The 18,963-nt window shown below is 37.3% G+C and overlaps 1 protein-coding gene across 6 annotated transcripts in view; it reads right to left on the reverse strand.

The window, feature by feature from the left end:
* The window catches only part of Rabgap1 (RAB GTPase activating protein 1), a 161,632-nt gene that overhangs the window by 114,912 nt on the left and 27,757 nt on the right, over positions 1 to 18,963 (reverse strand). The gene's annotated exons all lie outside the window — the stretch shown is intronic.

Genomic DNA, 18,963 nt, shown 5'->3' on the forward strand with positions numbered 1-18,963 from the left:
CAAAACGCAGTATTTTCATTAAATGCTTATTCAAGAAATAATACAAAAATTTAAAAAACTGATGTAGCCAAAGAAAGTCATCAGGAAAGAAAGGAAAGGCTGACTTAGGAGATTTTCTGAAGACTAAAACCTTACAAAAAGTTAAAATCAGTGGGGATGTGGGACTGCTGAAGAGGAGGCATTTACCTATTTCCCCGGGAGTAAAATTCACAGGTTAAAAAGCAGTATTCCAGGAACAGAAGTACCTCTGGGCTACCTTGAGCCCTGCTCACAATCTTTTTGTCTTGAGCTTTGCATCTCTATAAACTTCAAATCCTGGGCTGTAAATTCTGATTGAGAAACAGTTTCAAGTCTTTTTTGCTGACATTTTCCCAAGAAAATCCTAACACTTCAATTACTCTTGCTGTGGAAATAAAGGCCTCTTGGCTTCAATGACAACTTCTGTTTCTGTGAACTTCATTTTATGTTGAGAGTTATTGTTAGTGGAACTACAAGTGGGTCAAGTAATTTTAACTCTTCGTTAAGCCTGATTCTACACAGCCAAAAATGCAATCAAATTTCTTTTCCACAAGTTTTGCTTTTCGAACTTTAATTTAGTTTTTTTATTTTGTTTTTCCTCCTTGTTAAATTAGATTTTACACAATCAAAAGTACAATTTTTTTTTCAGAAGGTCTGCTTTCAAAATTTTTGTTTGGTTTAGTAGCATTTTTGTTTTAAATGTTTTGTTTATTGTGGTACTGGGGACTGAACCCAGTGCCTTCATTTTGGTTGTAGTAGCACATGCCTATAATCCCAGCACTTGGGAGGCTGAGGTATGAGGACTCCCATGAGTTCAAGGCCAGCCTCAGGTACATAGTGAACTCAAAGGGGCTGGGATATAGCTCAGTGGTACAGCACCTGCCTGGGAGCACAAGGTCATGAGAAACAGTGAGCTCAAGATAAGCCTCGAATAAATAATGAGATCCCATCTCAAAAACACTTTTTTTTTAAATTTTGAGACAGGGTCTAGCTAAATCACTACCTTGCCTGGGCTGGACTCAAACTTAAGATTCTCCTGCCTTAGCATCCCAGATTGTGGGATTATAGGCATGTGTCACATATTGAAAGGTTTTAATGCACCTAAAAACCAAACCAGACCTTGGTTCCAAAACTTAAGAAATACTTTAACACCTAGAATAACTGCTTTCCTTAACTGCTTTCCAAGGGTAAAGAGAAACAACAGAAGAGAGTTACAGTTTCCTGGAAGCAAGTGAGAGAACATTTAACAGATTCCACAGTTAAACAATTAGTAATTACAACGGAAAGTAAGAAAATGAAGGACGTGTTTTTTTACACACTATGAAGTACTGTTTTGTTCTCCAGCATATGAGCAGGGTAAATCCAGGAATTCTACGGAACTCTAGCCTACCGCTGATTCTAATGTATATCCAACCACAAAAATACCCCTAACTCTGAAAGAAAACAAGTCTATACACTCGTCTTTTGTTTATACATGCTTATGTTTCATTCTTCCTTAGTTTATATTTTATAAACATAAGAATTGTCTTTGACTTCCTTGCTTCTTTCTTCCTTAAAGATCAGGAAAATGTACACATATAAAACTGTTGATTTTTAAGAGTTATTTAAAGATACCAATCTAATACCTTTAATTAGGTCCAATACAGTATGCAACAATTATCATGCTAAATCATTGGTGAAATTTCAATCCAATCCCCAATTTACTACCTGTGACACTATAATATACCTAATTAAATCTATTAAATTGCTTTTTTAGGGGCTGGGGATTTAGCTCAGCGGCAAAAGCGCCTGCTTGGCAAGCGCAAGGTCGTGAGTTCGGTTCCCGGTACCGGAGAAAAACCAAAAAAAAAAATAAATAAATAAATTGCTTTTTTAAAGGCAGTCTATTAATTTTGCCTAGTCTAAGCTGGGAGACTCTCAGTGATGTCTTTAAGAAGTTCTCAAACTTCAGCCTGTATCAGAATCACCTGGGGAGCTTGGCGGAAAAAAATAAGGTGCTGAGTTTCTGATTCAGTGATCTGGTGGGTAGGACCTGATAGTTTGCATTTCTAAAAAGTTCCCAGGTGATGATGATGCTGGTAGCATGGGTACTAACTTTTAGAAACAATTTTAAATTAATGGTTTTTAACCACAAGTATGCAAAAAAAAATTAGCAGTGTTAACTAGGAGCTTGTTCAAATGTAAATACTGTACTGTTCCTCCTTTTGTCCCTAACCTGCCAACTGGACAATTAAATCAGTCTCAGAATGGACCCCATGCATATGCATATTTAGATCACAGATAATTATGGTACTTAGCTGGAACTGATAAACACTGCCTCAGATCAAAATCTTCAACTAAAATGTCAACACAGCAGTTTTTCAGAGACATAGGCATTTCATAGGCATCAAAATTATCTCTGCCACTTTTTGCAAATGCAATCCCTTAGGTTCACCCAAGAAAATCTTCTTTACATGGGTGCCCCAAATCTACCTTTTTAAAAAGCATCTTGTGAGATTTTTTTATATGCAATAAAGTATGAGAATCCTTGGCAAAACTTACAGTTATTCTGTAATATGCAGTGCTCACCATGGTAAAAGAACTGGCTGCTACTATCATCCCCTTGCCTTGAATTCTGAATATGGAGACATGATGAACCTCTTGTGTCAATAGGATGACATTAGAACAAAAGGTTAATAAAATGAAATAAACTCGGTGGGTAACTAAAAGAAATTGAGACCTTAACTGTATAGATAAGAACCTAAGGAATTTATCCAGCCAAGAGCTAGAAAGTATTTTAAGTGTTGCAAGACATATGCAGGGGTATGTGTGTAGTGTCTGTTGCAACTACTCATCTCCACCTTTCTAGCATGAAAAGTCATAATGTGTACACAAATAAGTGTAGGTATGTTACCATTAAACTTTATTTACAAAAGTGGTACCAGGCCAGACTAGACTGGCAGGTGGTCATTTGCTGAACCTTGTACATTTGGACAGCTTAAAATAACAACTGCTTATTTTCAGACACCTTGCTATAGTGGAAAAATAAATCCACTCCTGGTAGGGCTATCTATCTTTTCCCCAGCATTAAGAGCATTCCTAGTATATACTACAATCATCTCTAAAATATAGTTTGATATAACCTAATGAAGACTGCTAAGAATGAAAGGGCAGACACGTAGATGGACACAGTCCAGAAACATAAACAAACATATGGCAAAATGATTTCCAACAAAGTTGGCAAGATAGTTTGACAGAAAGATAACAAATGAAACAAATGGTGCTGGAACAATTAATCTGACACCCAAATGCAAGAATACTTCACATCCTATACCAAACATGGATCACATTTAAATGCATCCTAAAACTATAAAATTTATAGAAGGCATATTAGAGAAATCTTTGTGATCATAGGACACGAAGATTTATCAGAACACAAAAAGTATGTATGAACTGGCACTTTGCCCTAATATTGTACTGCCTGCTGGACAGAGCTGAACTTCTGCCCTGCCTGAATCTTGTTTATCTTTGATGATAGGATGCCTATCGGTCAGAGTTTCCTGTTCAGGTGAGCTACAGGAACTGGGCTGGAATCAAGATGGCTGCCACAGTAACTTCATTATAATCCTATCTGTATGTTACATGACACACACCCTCCAGTGCCAAGAGCTGACAATTGCCATGATGACCATGAAGAACCACAAAAGAAGTGAGAAGAAGTGGTACTCATATTCATGGAAAATCTCTTCCCATTCCTATTGGAAAAAAAACCATGATTATTCCTTCATATTAGCCAATTCCCTAGTATCTATAACCTTCTGACCTGTAAGACTGGAAAAACTGATTTTCAAATTTATTTTATCTTTTTCTTTTGCTTGGCCAAGAATAAAAGTCTCCACTGCTTAGTCTTGTTACTGGTTCCACAAAGAGGTAAAAAGGATCCAGCTTGAGATCAAAATTGGTAACAGAACCAAAAAAGAAAAAAAAAAGGGGGGGGGGACTTCATCAAAATAAAACTTTTGCTCAAAAGACTGTAACAGATTAAGGACTGGGGATGCAGTCAGTGATACAGTGCTTACCTAGCATGCACAGGCCTTGGGTTCCATCCCCAGCACAGGAGAAAAAAAACAAAAACAAAAAACAAAACGATATAAAAGAATGCAAAGACAAAACAGAATCAGAGAAAATATGTGCAAATCATGTATCTGACAAAAGACTTGAAACAATATACAGAAAACTCTCATAACACAATAGCTTTAAAAAAAAACTCAGTTTCTAAAAGGGCATTTCCAAAATCACCCTCACAAAGTCAGGGGTGGTAGTACATGCTTGTAAGCTCAGCACTTGGGAGGCTGAGGCATGTAGACCATCACAAATTCTAGGCCAGCCTAGGCTATACAGTGTGTTAAAGGCCAGACTGAACTACATAGTAAGCCTTGTCTCAAAAAAGCAAACAAATGAACAGACAAAATAGAGCACAGATTAAAAAAGGGCATTTCATGGAAAAATATATACATATGACAGATAAACACATGAATAGAAACTCTACATGATTACGTATTAGGTGAGTTGAGACAATAACAAGATGACTCTATACACCTGTGAGAATGACTCAAAACAAAACAATGCTAGATCTAAGGGATACCAAAGATGTGAAGCAACTGGAAAACACATACTGCTGATGGAAATGCAAAATACTGCCATTTTTAGCCGGGCGTGGTGGTAAACACCTGTAACCCCAGCACTCCGGACGCTGAGGCAGGAGGATCTTTGCCAGTTCAAGACCAGCCTGGGCTAGAAAGTGAGCTCAAGGCCAACCTGAACTGCACAGTGAGACCCTGTCTCAAAAGAGACAAAAAGGGAAAAAAAAAATACTGCCACTTTGTACAAAGTTTTATAAAGTTAAATACAGTTTTTAATTTTTATTAGTATATGTTTGCAATATATTCCTTGTGGAAAATTGGTACATGTACATAACACATCTCAATTCTTTTTTCATCCCCTTCCTCTCTGTCCCTTTTCCCTCCTTCTACCTCTTGATCCTCCTCCCCTGAGAAAGATCTATCCCCCTACTTCATACTATCTATCTTTATAAAGTTAAATATACATATATCATGAGTCATTCATATATATTTACTAGGAGTAAACAGGACAATAAAAATTTAATATACGTTCTACACAAAGACTTGTTTACATACATTTATAGCAGCACTATTCATAGTTGTCGAAAACTAAATACAACACAAAGGTTTATCAACTACTGAGTGTATAAACAAATTGCCATCTATCCATAAAATGAAATACTATCTACCAATAAAAAATTAAGGGATTACTAATATATACCATAACATGGAAGAATTTCAAAAATATTAGTCTATGTAAAAGAAGCCAGATATAAAAGTCTGCACATACTGACTGTGGGGGAGGGGACTGATGACTGAATCCAGGGCCTTCATACTAAGCTATACCCCAGATCTTTTTTATTTTTAGTTTTGAGACAGAGTCTCGCTAGGCTGCCCAGGTAGATCTCAAAAGTGGCAGAGTCCAGTCTCAGCCACTGAAGTGTCTTTGCCACCATGCCCAGCTTCCATAAGATTCCATTTAAATAGAAAAAGCAAAACTATAGGGACAGAAATCAGATCATAGGCTGCCAGGAACTGAGATGATGAGGGCAGAGAACTAAGAAGAAGCACAAAGGGACTTTCTGGAGTGATCCTGATTGTGGTGGTGGACATGCACAACTTTACATCTATCAGAACTCAGAACTGTACCGACATTCCCTGTTTAATGACTGAGTTCTGTTCTTGTGACTAGGGCATTAAATGAACTAATTGCTAAATGAGGAATTATGTATACTATGTATAATACAACACGCAGAATGAAGAAATGGTCAAAGTAAACTCCCATATGATGACTTTGCTTTTATTTCCATAATTCTTACATTCAGTACTGTAATGTGTAACAGAACATAAAACTACAGTACTGTATTACACAGTGTAATCTACAAAAATTACAGTACTGTATAAACAGGGTATACTGTACTAAAAAAGACACTGAGGCTGTACTACAAACAACAGTACAGAATTGTGAAGAAAAACAAAAAAAGAAAATCACAGGCCGTAAGTCTGAACAGTTGTTAAACAGGTAGGTCATTAAAAGGGAATGCCTGCACAGTATTTAAGAGTGCTGCATTTACTATGTGTAAATTTCACCTTTATAAAATCGGCTTAAAATAGAAAACGTATGGTTCCCAAAAAAGAGTAACTTTGAAAATGTAACTATTTCTCTTTGTCATCTGGCCCTCAAAACGTGCCTCCAGCATCATGGCTTTGTAATTAGCCTTACTTTTAGATGCCACCACCGCAGTCTTGTTTTAAGGAGTATTTGTTTAGTAGGCCCCTTGAACCAGATTGGGCAGCAATGTATCTCAAGTTATCTTTATATCCCTAAAGCTTTGGCAAGTAACTATACACAGCACATCTGAAATACTTATTACTACAAGGAATTGTATAAATGTAAAGAACAGATGCCAAAACAGCATGATTTCATCCAATTTGGATAATGGTTATCATATAAATTTTGGCTTAGTTATAGAAAAAGAAATCTAAATGATTTTACCTTTACTGAAAAACAAACACCATCATTTCCTATTATTCTGAGCAACTGTCATAAGATTTATTTTTTAAAATAATACCAGAGAAGACCAGAGTAAGCTGCAAAGCACAAATAATAAATTTTATTTTGAAGCCAAAGACAGCTACTGTCATTTAGCACAAATATGAAGATTAAAAAAGCAAAACCAGTATGTATGGATAATAGAACTAAGGGTCATATTTAGATTTGTTTTCATCTCCACGTAACCTAGAATAAAAGAATTCATTAGGAAATACTCCTGCAGTCAGAAAGCAAACAATAAGCCTAAAATAGACAATTCAGTAGCTACTACAAACATGTGACATAAATGTCTGTAAGGTCAGAGACTGGTGAATAATTTACTTATAATTCTGCTTATAAACCAAGGTAGGACTAAAAGCGGGAACTCAGAGCTGTCACATGGCAAAACTCTAGGAGGCACCAATACAACATAGAATTAAGGTGCTTCCTAGAATTGTTCTGTATGTAGCCTAACAACTGAATTTGGTAGTCACACTCGGGCTCCAAAGACAGATCTGGTTTGGAATATGGCTCTGACAGGAACCCTGTGACTGTGGGCAAGTTAACCTTTAGAAGGCACAACTACCTCATACATAAAATGAGGATATTGCCGCCAGGCATGGTGGTACACACCTGTAATCCCAGTACTTGGGAGGCTGAGACAGGGCTAACACCGTGAGTTCTGAGGCCAGCCTAGACTATACAGTGAGTTCAAGGCCAAATTAAATTACACAGCAAGACCTTGTACCAAAACAAAGCAAAACAAACAAAACAAAACAGGATATTAACATTTATCTCATATAACTGTTAGAGTTCAATTAAGTAATAACAAAAAAATTTTGAATGCTATCTATGTATGTATATACATACACATTTTTTACGGCACTGCATCATGTGGTGTTTACAGGGATCACCTCATTCAATTCTCATATCACAGAACCTGCCAATTAGTAAGCATCCATTCCCAGTCCATTCTCAGCTCTTTCTAAATGAATTTCAACCCACCTACTAGATTTGAGATTTGAAAAAGGAAACAATAACTTTAAAAACAAACAGTTAAAAGGAAAAAGGACAAGCAGTAATTTTCATGGTCTACAGAACTCTTAAGAACACACCTACAATTCATGTGCAAAAGAAGCATAATTGGAATCACATATGTCCTTTCTAAAAACATCAAATAAAGGTAATTAATTACTTGTATGGTGGAATTAGCTACAAGTCTATTTCCTTGAGAGCAAAACTGCATTTATGGAAACAAAGGACAAAATGTTCCAACGGCATCATCCAGACTCATTTCCTGGTCTCAATTTTCAACTTCTAACTTTACAGCTCATTTCCTTTCACTGCTACAATACCAACTAGACTAACTTATGTACCAGTTATATATAGCTACTGTAGACAATTTGTGACTTTTTTCTAGGGATGATTAAGGGCTTTAAGATAGCATGCTTAAGAAATACATCTGGACTTGAGAAATTCCTCGATAATTAGAAAATTAAAGTTAAATTCCTGGTAATCTGCAGTTCCAGTACTTTTATCCAGGAGCAACACAAAATTTTGCTTTGTTTCAGTGTAAAAGCTGAGCCACTAGGAAATATATAAAGCCAAGTTATGTGAAAGTAAAGCACAAATGAACCAAATGCCCAATATGAATATTGGGCTACTAACAGCAAACCTGCTTACACTCATTCTGTGATCTTTGAAAAAATCACTAAAAATGAATTATTTTGTGCTTCACCTTATAAACTGCAGCTATTTGGATTACCTCTTTATCTTACTGTATGAATTACTAAAGACACAACCTTATACAATTACCATAAGAAATTAATACTACTTTAAAATAAAAAGGAGAGGAACAGAGAGTTGTGAAATCATCCTAAAAAAATCACCTGTAGAAAACCCAAAATATTTATGATTTTCTGCTACGTAATGGGATTATAGGTGGACTTTATTTACTTTTTTAACTGGTTTTTCTTTATCAAGCAGATATATTTACAACTAGAAAAAGTAAATGACAAAAGCTATCTGCATCTTGGGAAACAAAGAAAATAAACACAACCAATTATACTGTATGCAATGGTCTTGATTCTAGGTCCTTTCAAGCCTCTACTTTGCCACATGCCACAGACTTAATTCTTCATAGCGCAAACTCGTAATTCTCCAAAGCTCTGCTTAACTTTTACCTATGAAATCTTCCTTTCGTACATAATTCTGCTCATACCTATATTCCAGCAGTTGATAAACTGTATCATGACAACATACTGCTGTGTCCCTACCACTACTACTCTGACCCTCTTAATTAAAGTGAGTGCATGATTCAGTGACTGCTTGCTGGAGAAAATCCTGCAATAGTATTATGAGAACCTACAGCAGGCAGTATCAGAAATTACACACGATGACTAGTTTAGGCACTAAGTGAGATGGAGTGACTTGTACCTGCTATCTTAATAAAGCTTAGAAACATTCCTCAAGGAGCTCAAAAAATTCTCTGGTGGACTCTTCTGGGTAATAAGTACTAGTTCACCAATGTACCCCCAAGCAACATTCATAGTATCTTTGGCCAAAGCCAAGATTCCTACCTCAGAGGAGTTTACGGATAGGGAGAGCGAAAATATGCTCTGATTTCACAGAAAGTTCCCAAACTTTAAATTTTCAAAAATTTTAAGTGTTCTCTACTATACCATTACATAATATTTTTCTCTGAAAGGCTTACCTAAAGTACTATCCACTCCACAAGGACATCCCAAACTGAATTAGGCTTCCATTCTATCTTGTCTATGGCACCCTTTGCTCACCTGTACCACAGTATTCATCTAACTATATGGATGTTGAAAATAAACAAAATCTCTACAGTTCTTTTGTCAAGAGGTATAGTATCATGCATACAACAGAAATGTAATAATCCCTTCCTCAAAGCCTCAACAGTGGCAGCACTTTTTAAAGGTTCAAGTCAAAACCTCTTCTGAGACTCAAGGAAAACTATTACCTGTGAACTTCTGTTAAAATAGAAAACCAAAACAAGTTACATAATCACACGGTAAAATAGAATAGGGTAAACATTCCCATTCCAAAAAAGATGAATAAGATACAGAAAAGAAGTTAGACCAAAGCAAGACTAAAACCTAGCAGGGCAAACGTTAAGTCCTGTAGCTCCATCTCACACATCCAGAATGCATGGTAGTAAAATATGAGTTCCAAAGGGCTAGGGTAGCCCTACCCATCTATGGCCATGCCAATTACAGCTCACAAAGCCTGTTTCTTGAGGTAGCACGACTCACAGCCTGTAGGTCTCCTCGTAACTTCCATGTTCCTGGCATCTCCAAATACCGGGGATCTCCACTGCACCTCTGGCTTCATTTCCAGTTTCATGCACTGTTCTCTCAGGGGCTCCTTGACTGACCCCCCCAGGCCTTGCTTTGAAATCTGTGTGGAAGCCTCTTCAACCCACAACCCTTGCATTCTGCATGCCAGTTAATCCAGCATCATGTAGGTAACACCAGGGTCTGATGTCAATGGAAATAGTAGTCAGAGACCTCCCTGGACCACAGCTGCAGTGACCTCTGGGTGCGTGGATAGCTAGGCAGAGTGAAATGAGTTCTGGGGGAACCAATTACCTATATCTTTTTTGAGCAGGGGACCCAGAGGCTCTCTTCTCAATAGAAAAGTTTACACTTCTGCACCCCTGAGCCTTCCATGAGTGCTTACAGATATCTAAGATGCCCTGAAGGCATCTTTTTCTTGTCCCAGTACAAAGTATTTGGTTTCTTTTTAATGGTGCTAATCTCTTCGGCAACTACACCTGTTCTGGCCCCAACTCTACACATGGTTCTTTCTGGACTAAAGTTTGTAAAAATTTTCTGCTCCCTTCTACCTGGGGCTGTCACTATAAATCTGACAAAGTAGCCAGTAGTAGCCATGCTAAAACCTGAATGCTGGGCCTCATTGAAATTTCCTCTATCAGATTAGTCTATTGCTCCTAGTCTCAGTTTCCTACAAGGTTTCAGGACATACGCAGACAATTTTTCTGCCAGAGCTTAACACACATGGCCTCCTGTCCAACTGCGAATGAAGTCACTATTTCCAACTAAAACCTTCTGAGCCTGGCCTTTATAGTCTGTGTATCCCTAATCAACATTCTCATCTTCTGACCAGAATCACTGATCATGATATGTGTACAACATTCTAGAGCATCTCTAGCCCATATCACCACACTTTTCCAAATTCTCCTGCAGACCAGTTCCAAAAGCTCTTAATCTACGTGGTAAGGTACAGTCAAATCAATGACCTCACTTCTCTGGTACCACTTTTCTGTATTAATGAGGTTTCCTGTCACTGGGGCACAACATCTGACACAATTTAAAAGAGGGGACATTTAATCTGCCTAACATTTTAAAGAGATTTAATAAAGCTTGGCTGGCTCCAGGGCAGAAACATTACAGTAGTATAGTGTCGCAGAGCGAGGCTGTTTAGTTCATGATGGCTAGGAAGCAGAACAGGGACTAAGGACTATGTATAGTAACCATAGTCATGGCTTCAGGGGGCTGGGGATTTAGCTCAGCGGCACAGTGCCTGCCTCCCAAGCACGAGGTTGTGAGTTTGATTCCTGGTACCGGAAAAAAAACAAAAAAAAACAAAACCAAAGTCATGGCTTCATGACCCACCAGAAATCCCTAGAAGCATGCTCCACCGATCCCCCAGGTAGATCCAAAGTCAATCAAACTGACACTTCTTGTTTTTGAGAGAGAATCTCACTATATAGGCCAGGTTGGCCTTGAACTAACAATCCTTCTGCCTTAGCTACCTCTGTGCTAGGATTACAGGCTTGTGTCACGACTCTTCAGCTCTTCTGTCTTAATATAAATTATAATATAAATTTCTTTTTAAGTAGTGCTTAAGCTGTATCCGATAACTTGCAGTATATTGTATCTTCATTTCTATTCATCTCACAAGTATTTTGCAATTTCCCTTTTGATTTGTTCTCTGACCTATCTAAGAGTATGGTGTTCATAATCAGAGCACTATGGGTGAGGTCTGAGGCATGAGAATTTGCAGTTAAGAGCCCAACCTGAGAAACACAGTGACTTAGCAAGGCCCTCTATCAAAATAAAAAATTAAGAAAGAAACAGAGATGTAATTAAGTGCAAAGGCCCTGGGTTCAATTCCCATTTTTTTTTTTTTAAAAGTATCACATTCAATTTCCCCCATTTGTGTATTTTCAGTTTTACTTTTGTTTCTGATTTCTAGTTCCATTCCCTGGTGATTAGACTATTTTGGTACAGTTGAGAAGAATACATATTCTGCTACTGTTGGTTAAATATCCCATAGATTTGTTATGGCCAACCATGTTCAAGCCACGGCTGCCGCCATCATCATCATCATCATCTTGTGGCACTGACGCTAAGTTACAACCCACGGCCTTGACACTAAGCTACAGCCACAGCCTTCCCCCTTTTTTTTGGCAGTCTTGCTAAATTGCTCAGATTAGGTTCAAGTTTGCAATTCTCCTGCCTCAGTCTCCCAGAATAGTGGGATTACAGATGTGTCACTAGGCCTGGCTCCATTTTTTCATTAATTCCTAATTTTTCTACCCATTACTAGAATCAGAGTATTGTGTTCATCAACAGCTACAATAGAATTGCTTATTTCTCTATTTCGGTCAGTTTTTGCATCATGTATGTTTGTGCCTTGTATTAGGTATGTAATTGTTAGATCTGTGATGGGCCAACACTTTAAAACAAAAAATATTTAGACTTTAAAATAAAAACTATTACTAGAGTAAGCGGGCATGGTGGTGCATGCTTGTATGCTCAGCACTGGAGAAGCTGAAGAGGACTGTCACTTTGAGGCCAGCCTGTACTACATAGTGAGTTCTTGGCCAGCTTAAACTGCATAGTGAGACCCTGTCTCAAAAACATAACAAAACAAAACAATTAATAAGGGACACTATTTTATAAAGTCTAGTATCAGAATAGCCACTCCAGTTTTCCTGTAGTTGTCATTTGCATAATATCTCTTTCTGTCCTTTTATTTTAAACCCATCTGCATCTTTAAATCTAAAATATCTCTTGTAGTCAGCATGTATTTGGATCAAGTTTTTGATCCAATCAGATATATATGCCTTTTGATTGTACTGCTTAAAAATTTACAATTAAACTGGGCATGGTATTATGGTATACCTATAATCCCAGCTACTCAAAAGGTTGAAAAAGGAAGGTCACAAGTTCCAGGATAGCCTGAGCAATTTAACAAGAATTATCTCAAAATAGCTGGGCGCGGTGGCACATGCCTGTAATCCCAGAACTTGGGAGGCTGAGGCAGGAGGATCATCATGAGTTTTGAGACCAGCCTGAGCTACAAAGTGAGCTCAAGGCCAGTCTGAACTGCATAGCGAGACCCTGTCTCAAAAAGACCAAAAGAAAAAAAAGGATCTCTCAAAATAAAATACAAAAGGAATGGAGACATAGTTCAGTAAAAAAAAAAATGCCTGCATAGCATGCATAAAGCCATAGGTTCTAGGAGGAAAAGGGGGGTTAAAAAAAGAAATCATTTAATGATACTGATAATAGTTATATTAAGGAGTGCCATTTTGCCATTTTTATGCATGTTATATCTTTTGTTCCTCTATTCCTACTGTACTTTCTTTTATATTTAATATTTTCTAATATACCATTTATATTTCTATGATATCTATATCTGTGTGTACGTATATATATTTAAATATATATTTATTAATTCTCAGTTGCTCCAGAAACTTACCATGTATACCTTAATTTATCAGAATCAGCTTGTGATTTATACTAACAATTCCACTGAGATACAGACGTTTTATTCAGCTCTATTTCTTGTTCTCCCTTTTTGTAGTGGTTATATATCACATATCTATAAATGTTACCAATCAACTAATACATTATCATTACTTTATACAATGTTATAAATACTTTTAAAGAAGTTCAAAGGAGACTAACCATGTATTTACAGCTCTTGTTTTATTGACCTATTTATCACTTTTGCATCTCTTCATTTGTTCTTGTGAATCTGAATTATTATACAGAGTTAATTTCTCTAGGTCAAATACAACTTTGTTACTTCTCTTTCCCTCTTACTAGGAAATATACTGCAACAACACACTGTATACATGTTATATATACACTACAAAAGGAAGGAAGAAAATGTATTTAGGCTTTCTTTTATAAATAAATAATGTTTTATTTACTTTGCTGGGGATTAAACCCAGGGTCATGTGCATAATTATTACACAATCACCTTTACTAGTATTCTTTGACATTTTCCCACCAGGCAGGGTCCTGCCACCACATCCGGCTTTGGTGAACTTTTTGTGTATATTAAAACTGTCATTTGGGACTGGGGGTGTGGCTCAGAGGTAAAACTCTTGCCTAACATGCCAGAGTTGATCCCTATACCATAAAATAATAAAATAGAATATTCTTTAAAAACTAAATTAATTAAATTACCATGTGAGTCACTTGCTTTCAGCCTGAAGAACTACCCCTAGAATTTCTTGTAAGCAGAACTGCTAGCAACAACAAATCTCTCAGAATGTATTTAACCTTCAGTTTTGAATACAGGCATATCTCACTTTGCTTCATTGAAAACTTTGCAGATATTGCATACTTTTACAAATTGAAGGTCTGTAAGATCCCTGAGTGGTACAAGTCTGTAGTTACTATTTTTTCCATGGACTGTGCCAACTTCACGAATCTGTGCCACATTTTGCTAAGTGCAATATTTCAAAATTTTCATGATCGTATCTGTTAAAGTGATGCATGATCAATGATATAATATTTGATATTATTACTGAAATTGTTTTGAGATGCAACAAAATGCACCATGAGAGATAGCAAACCTAATAAATGTGTGTATTCCAACTGTTCCGCCATGGGCTGTTACTCATCTCCCTCCTCCTTGGATTTCCCTTTTCCTCATATTGAAATTAGGCCAATTAATAACCCTACAGAGGTCTAACTGTTCAAGTGAAAGGAAGTCAGGCACTTCTCTCACTTTAAATAAAAAGCTAAAAATGATTACACTTAATTAGAAATGCTTGTCAAAAGCAGGGAGTTGAAAGCTAGGATTCTAAACTCAAACACCAAGTTATGAATGCAAGGAAAAGAAAAAAAAAAGAGAAAGAGTTAAAAAAAAAAAAAGCAAAGACAGCCTATTGCTCAAAAAGTTTTCGTGGTCTACAAAGAACACTAATCTAGCCATAACAGTCTCTTAAGCGGAAACATAATCAAGAGGAAGGCCCTATGTCTCTTCAATTTAATGCAGGTTAAGAAAAGTGAGGAAACCACAGAAGTTTGAAGGTAGAGGCTGGTTTATGAGGTTTAAGGAAAAAAGCCATCTCCATAAAAGTGTCACATAAAGCAGCAAGTGCTGAGGCAGGAGATATGGCTAATATAACTGGTGACGGTGGCTAGACTAACCAATAGGTTTTCATTATAGACAAAACAGCTTAATATAGTACTATTGGAAGACAATGCCGTTTAGAATTTTAAAGGCTGGACAGGAAAAAAGTTAATGCCTGGTTTCAAAGCTTCAAAAGACACATTGATTCTTATGTGAGGAGCTAATACAAGTTGAAGCCAATTTTGTTTACTATTTGAAACATCAAAAAAAAAAAAAAAAAAAAAAAAAGAAAGAAACATCACAAGGCCCTTACGAATTAGACAAAATCACTAAGCATGGTGGTACATGACTATAAAGCCAGCTACTTGGGAGCTTTAGGCAGGAGGATCACAAGTTTGAGGATAGCCTGGGCAACCTTGCAAAACCCTGTCTTAAAATTTAAAAAAGGAAGGGGCTGGGAGTTTAGCTCAGCAGCACAGTGCCTGCCTGGCAAGCGCGAGGTCATAAGTTCGATTCCCAGTACTGAGGAAAAAAAAAAAAATTTTAAAAAAGGACTAGAAACATATCTTAGTTGGCAGTGCTTGCCTAGCCATACATGAGGCCAAAGTTCAATCCTGAGTACAAAATAATTACATAAATTATAGATATGTATTTATGAGCATACAATCTACTCTGTGCTCTATAAATGGAACAAAACATGGATGACAATATAGTTTACAACTCACTAAGATCTACTGCTCAGCAAAAAGGTTCCTTTGAAAATACTAACGCTCACTGACAATGTACTTTGTTACTTAAGATCTGAAATGGTGAGTTAAAATGAGATTAATGTTTTTATATCTATCAATAATACAACATTCATTTAATCCATGGGTCAAGGGGTAATTTTTACTTCTAAGTCTTTTCTTTTTTTCTTTTTTTAAAAGCCATACTAGGGATTGAAAACAGGGCCCTCCCACTAAGCTACATCTTTGGCTTTTTTTACGTTTTTTGAGAGAGGGTCTCCCTAAGTCAGTAAGTTACACGGGCTGGGCTTGAACTTGTGACCCTCTGCCTCAGCCTCCCAGTGCCGGGGATCACAGGCATATGCCACCATGGCAAGATCCAAATCTTATTAATAAATACATTGTATAAAACTATAGGTGACATAGTGGTTTGTCTGATGCATCTAAGCAAAGTAAACTGAAAATCTTCTGCAAAAGAGTCATCATTCTAGAATATTTGTGACTCAGAAATCAAAATATCAACATTAAACAAGTCTGGAAGAAATTCTAATTCAAATGAATGACTTTGAGGGGTTCAAAACCTCAGTGGAGGAAGTTATTGCAAATGTGGAAACAGCAATAGAATAGAATTATAAACAGATCCTGAAAAAGTGGCTGAACTGCTTCAATCTTACAATAATACTTTAATGGATGAAGAGTTGTTTCTCATGAATGAGAAAAGTGCTTTCTTGAAGCAAAGATGCCATGAACATTGTTGGAACGACAACAAAGGATTTAGAATATTACATAAATGTAACTGATAATGGCAGCAGCACAGCTTGAGAGGATTTACTCCAATTTTGAAAGAAGTCATAGTGAATACTCTCAAATAGCACTGCATGTTACAGAGAAGTCTTGCATGAAAGGAGTCAATCCATATGGCAAATGTCATTATTGTTTTAAGAAATCATCAGCAGTTATAGTAGTACACACCTGTAATCCTAGCATTCTAGGGGGTTGAGGCAAGAAGACCCCAAGTTTGAGGCTAGTGTGGGCAACATAGCAAGTTAGCCCCACTCCGTCTGTAAAAGGAGTTGGGGAAGTACAAAGGCCCTGATTCAATCTCCAGAATCCTACCCCGCTTCCCAGAGATTTCCTCTACTTGAACATATTCATAAAGGCTACTTTGAAAGCTTTGCATATTAAATCTGACTGTCATTCTCACCTGCAATTCTTGTAACCTTTTTTCCAGTAAATGAAACATTTTTTGTTTTGTTGCATGTCTAACAATTTTTTGCTAGAAACTGGACATTTTAGACACTATGTTGTACTGAGTACATTCTGTTGCTTCCACTTTAGGACTTTTTATTGTTTGTACTCAATTGTTGAGTGACTGGGTGGCTTATTTTGTACATTCTGTTCCCCTACTGCCAGTGTTGAATTTCTGATGTTGCTCCTCAAGGAGCTCAAATTTGGAATTATCACAGCTGCCCTGTGATGAAAACGACATCAGAGCACCCTCAGTTTTGACAGAACACCCTCAGTTTCTCTGACCACACCTATTTATTAAAGCTTCAGTAACCTTCAGTAATTACTGAGTTCAACAGTGCACTGGAGAATAAACCAATCCACAGACTAAATCAACCAAATTTGAATTCCTCTGAAGAGAAATTTCCAGAGGTCAGCTTTTGAGATTTCTTTTGATCCCTGTTGGTCTTCTACCAGCCCTATCTTTCCCTGATTTTCTTAGACAAACTAATAGGTCTACAGTTAATTAAGCCTAAATGTCTAATCACTGTACTAATCTCCCAATTATCATTCATTACAACCTCCACTTTCGTCTGGTGGGGGTGGGGAGTTTTGGAGAATGAACTTAGGTCCCTGAACTGAAATGCATTCCCAGACCCCTTTTTACTGTTTTATTTTGAGACAGGGTCTTACAAAGTGTCAGCCTGACCTCAAACTTGTGATCCTCCTGCCTCAGTCTCCAGAGTAAACAGGATTACAACAAGCATGCCCCCAATTCTGGTGAGCCTCCACTGTTTCTGAGAGTAATCTTGAGGCTTGAACTCTTCCTCTGTGAAGGGCTTAGGAAATACCTGTTTTATGGCCTACTTTTCCCAATAAGCAAAAATCTGAGCCATGGGCTCTGCACCTAGGAGTGGGGATAATGGCACACTTCTCATTGAATAACATCCCAGTTTTTGTTGCTATGCCCGAAGGAGCAGGGACTGGGTAGAAAAGGGCAGCCCACCTCCCAGTCACACATGACTAGCAACAGGTAGCAGAAGGCAGCATGAGACATGCTGAGCACTGCTCTTCCCTAGAAGACAGCCTGGGGAATGACAGCTGGTAGAGAGGAAGCCTCACCTTGACTGCACCAGTCTAGGGAGGAACTGCCTCATTCATTTGAGGTAGGAAAAGGAAGGGGTAGGAAGGTCTTAGTTCAAACAACACTAATTCTTGCTTTTATTAAATTTTAGTAAATATCTTTGAAATAAGTGTTTCTTGCAAATTAAAACAACACTGAGATTCCACCTTACCCCAGTAAGAGTGGTTAACATTAAGAAATCAACCAATAACAAATGCTGATGAGGCTGTGGAGAAATAGGAACCCTTCTCCACTGCTGGTGGGAATGCAGACTGGTGAAACCACTGTAGAAATCAGTTTGGAGATTCCTCAGAAAACTAGGTCTAGAGGTCCCATTCAACCCAGCAATCCCCCTGCTGGATATTTTCCCAGAAGATCTAAAAACATCATATCAAGCGATATATGGGCACCTATGTTCACAGCAGCAAAATTTGTAATTGCTAAATTATGGAAGCAACCCAAATGTCCATCCACCGAGGACTGGATAAGAAAACTGTGGTACTTTTACATAATGGAATTATTACTCAGCTGTAAAGAAAGATGAACTCGAGACTTTTATAGGTAAATGGTCACAACTACAGACCATACTCATAAGTGAAATAAATCAAACATACATGTGCAAGCACATTGTTTCACTAGTGTAAAACCTGAAAGAGTTAATTTAAACTAGGAGGTATGACAGACATTGTGAAATGATAGGAAAACGCTCAAGGGTAAAGGGCAATTGGGATGTGGGAAAAGAGAAGGGAAAGAAGGAGAAATTTTGTATGTATGTATATACAGGATAGTTAATATAGTTGTTCTTCTATTTCTTTGCTGAAAGAAACTGTCAATGTCCTTGATTGATCAATATTGCATGTCTCTATCTGT

The sequence above is a fragment of the Chinchilla lanigera genome, unplaced genomic scaffold, assembly GCF_000276665.1.
Source record: "Chinchilla lanigera isolate Chin_1 unplaced genomic scaffold, ChiLan1.0 scaffold00018, whole genome shotgun sequence".
Taxonomy (NCBI): domain Eukaryota; kingdom Metazoa; phylum Chordata; class Mammalia; order Rodentia; family Chinchillidae; genus Chinchilla; species Chinchilla lanigera.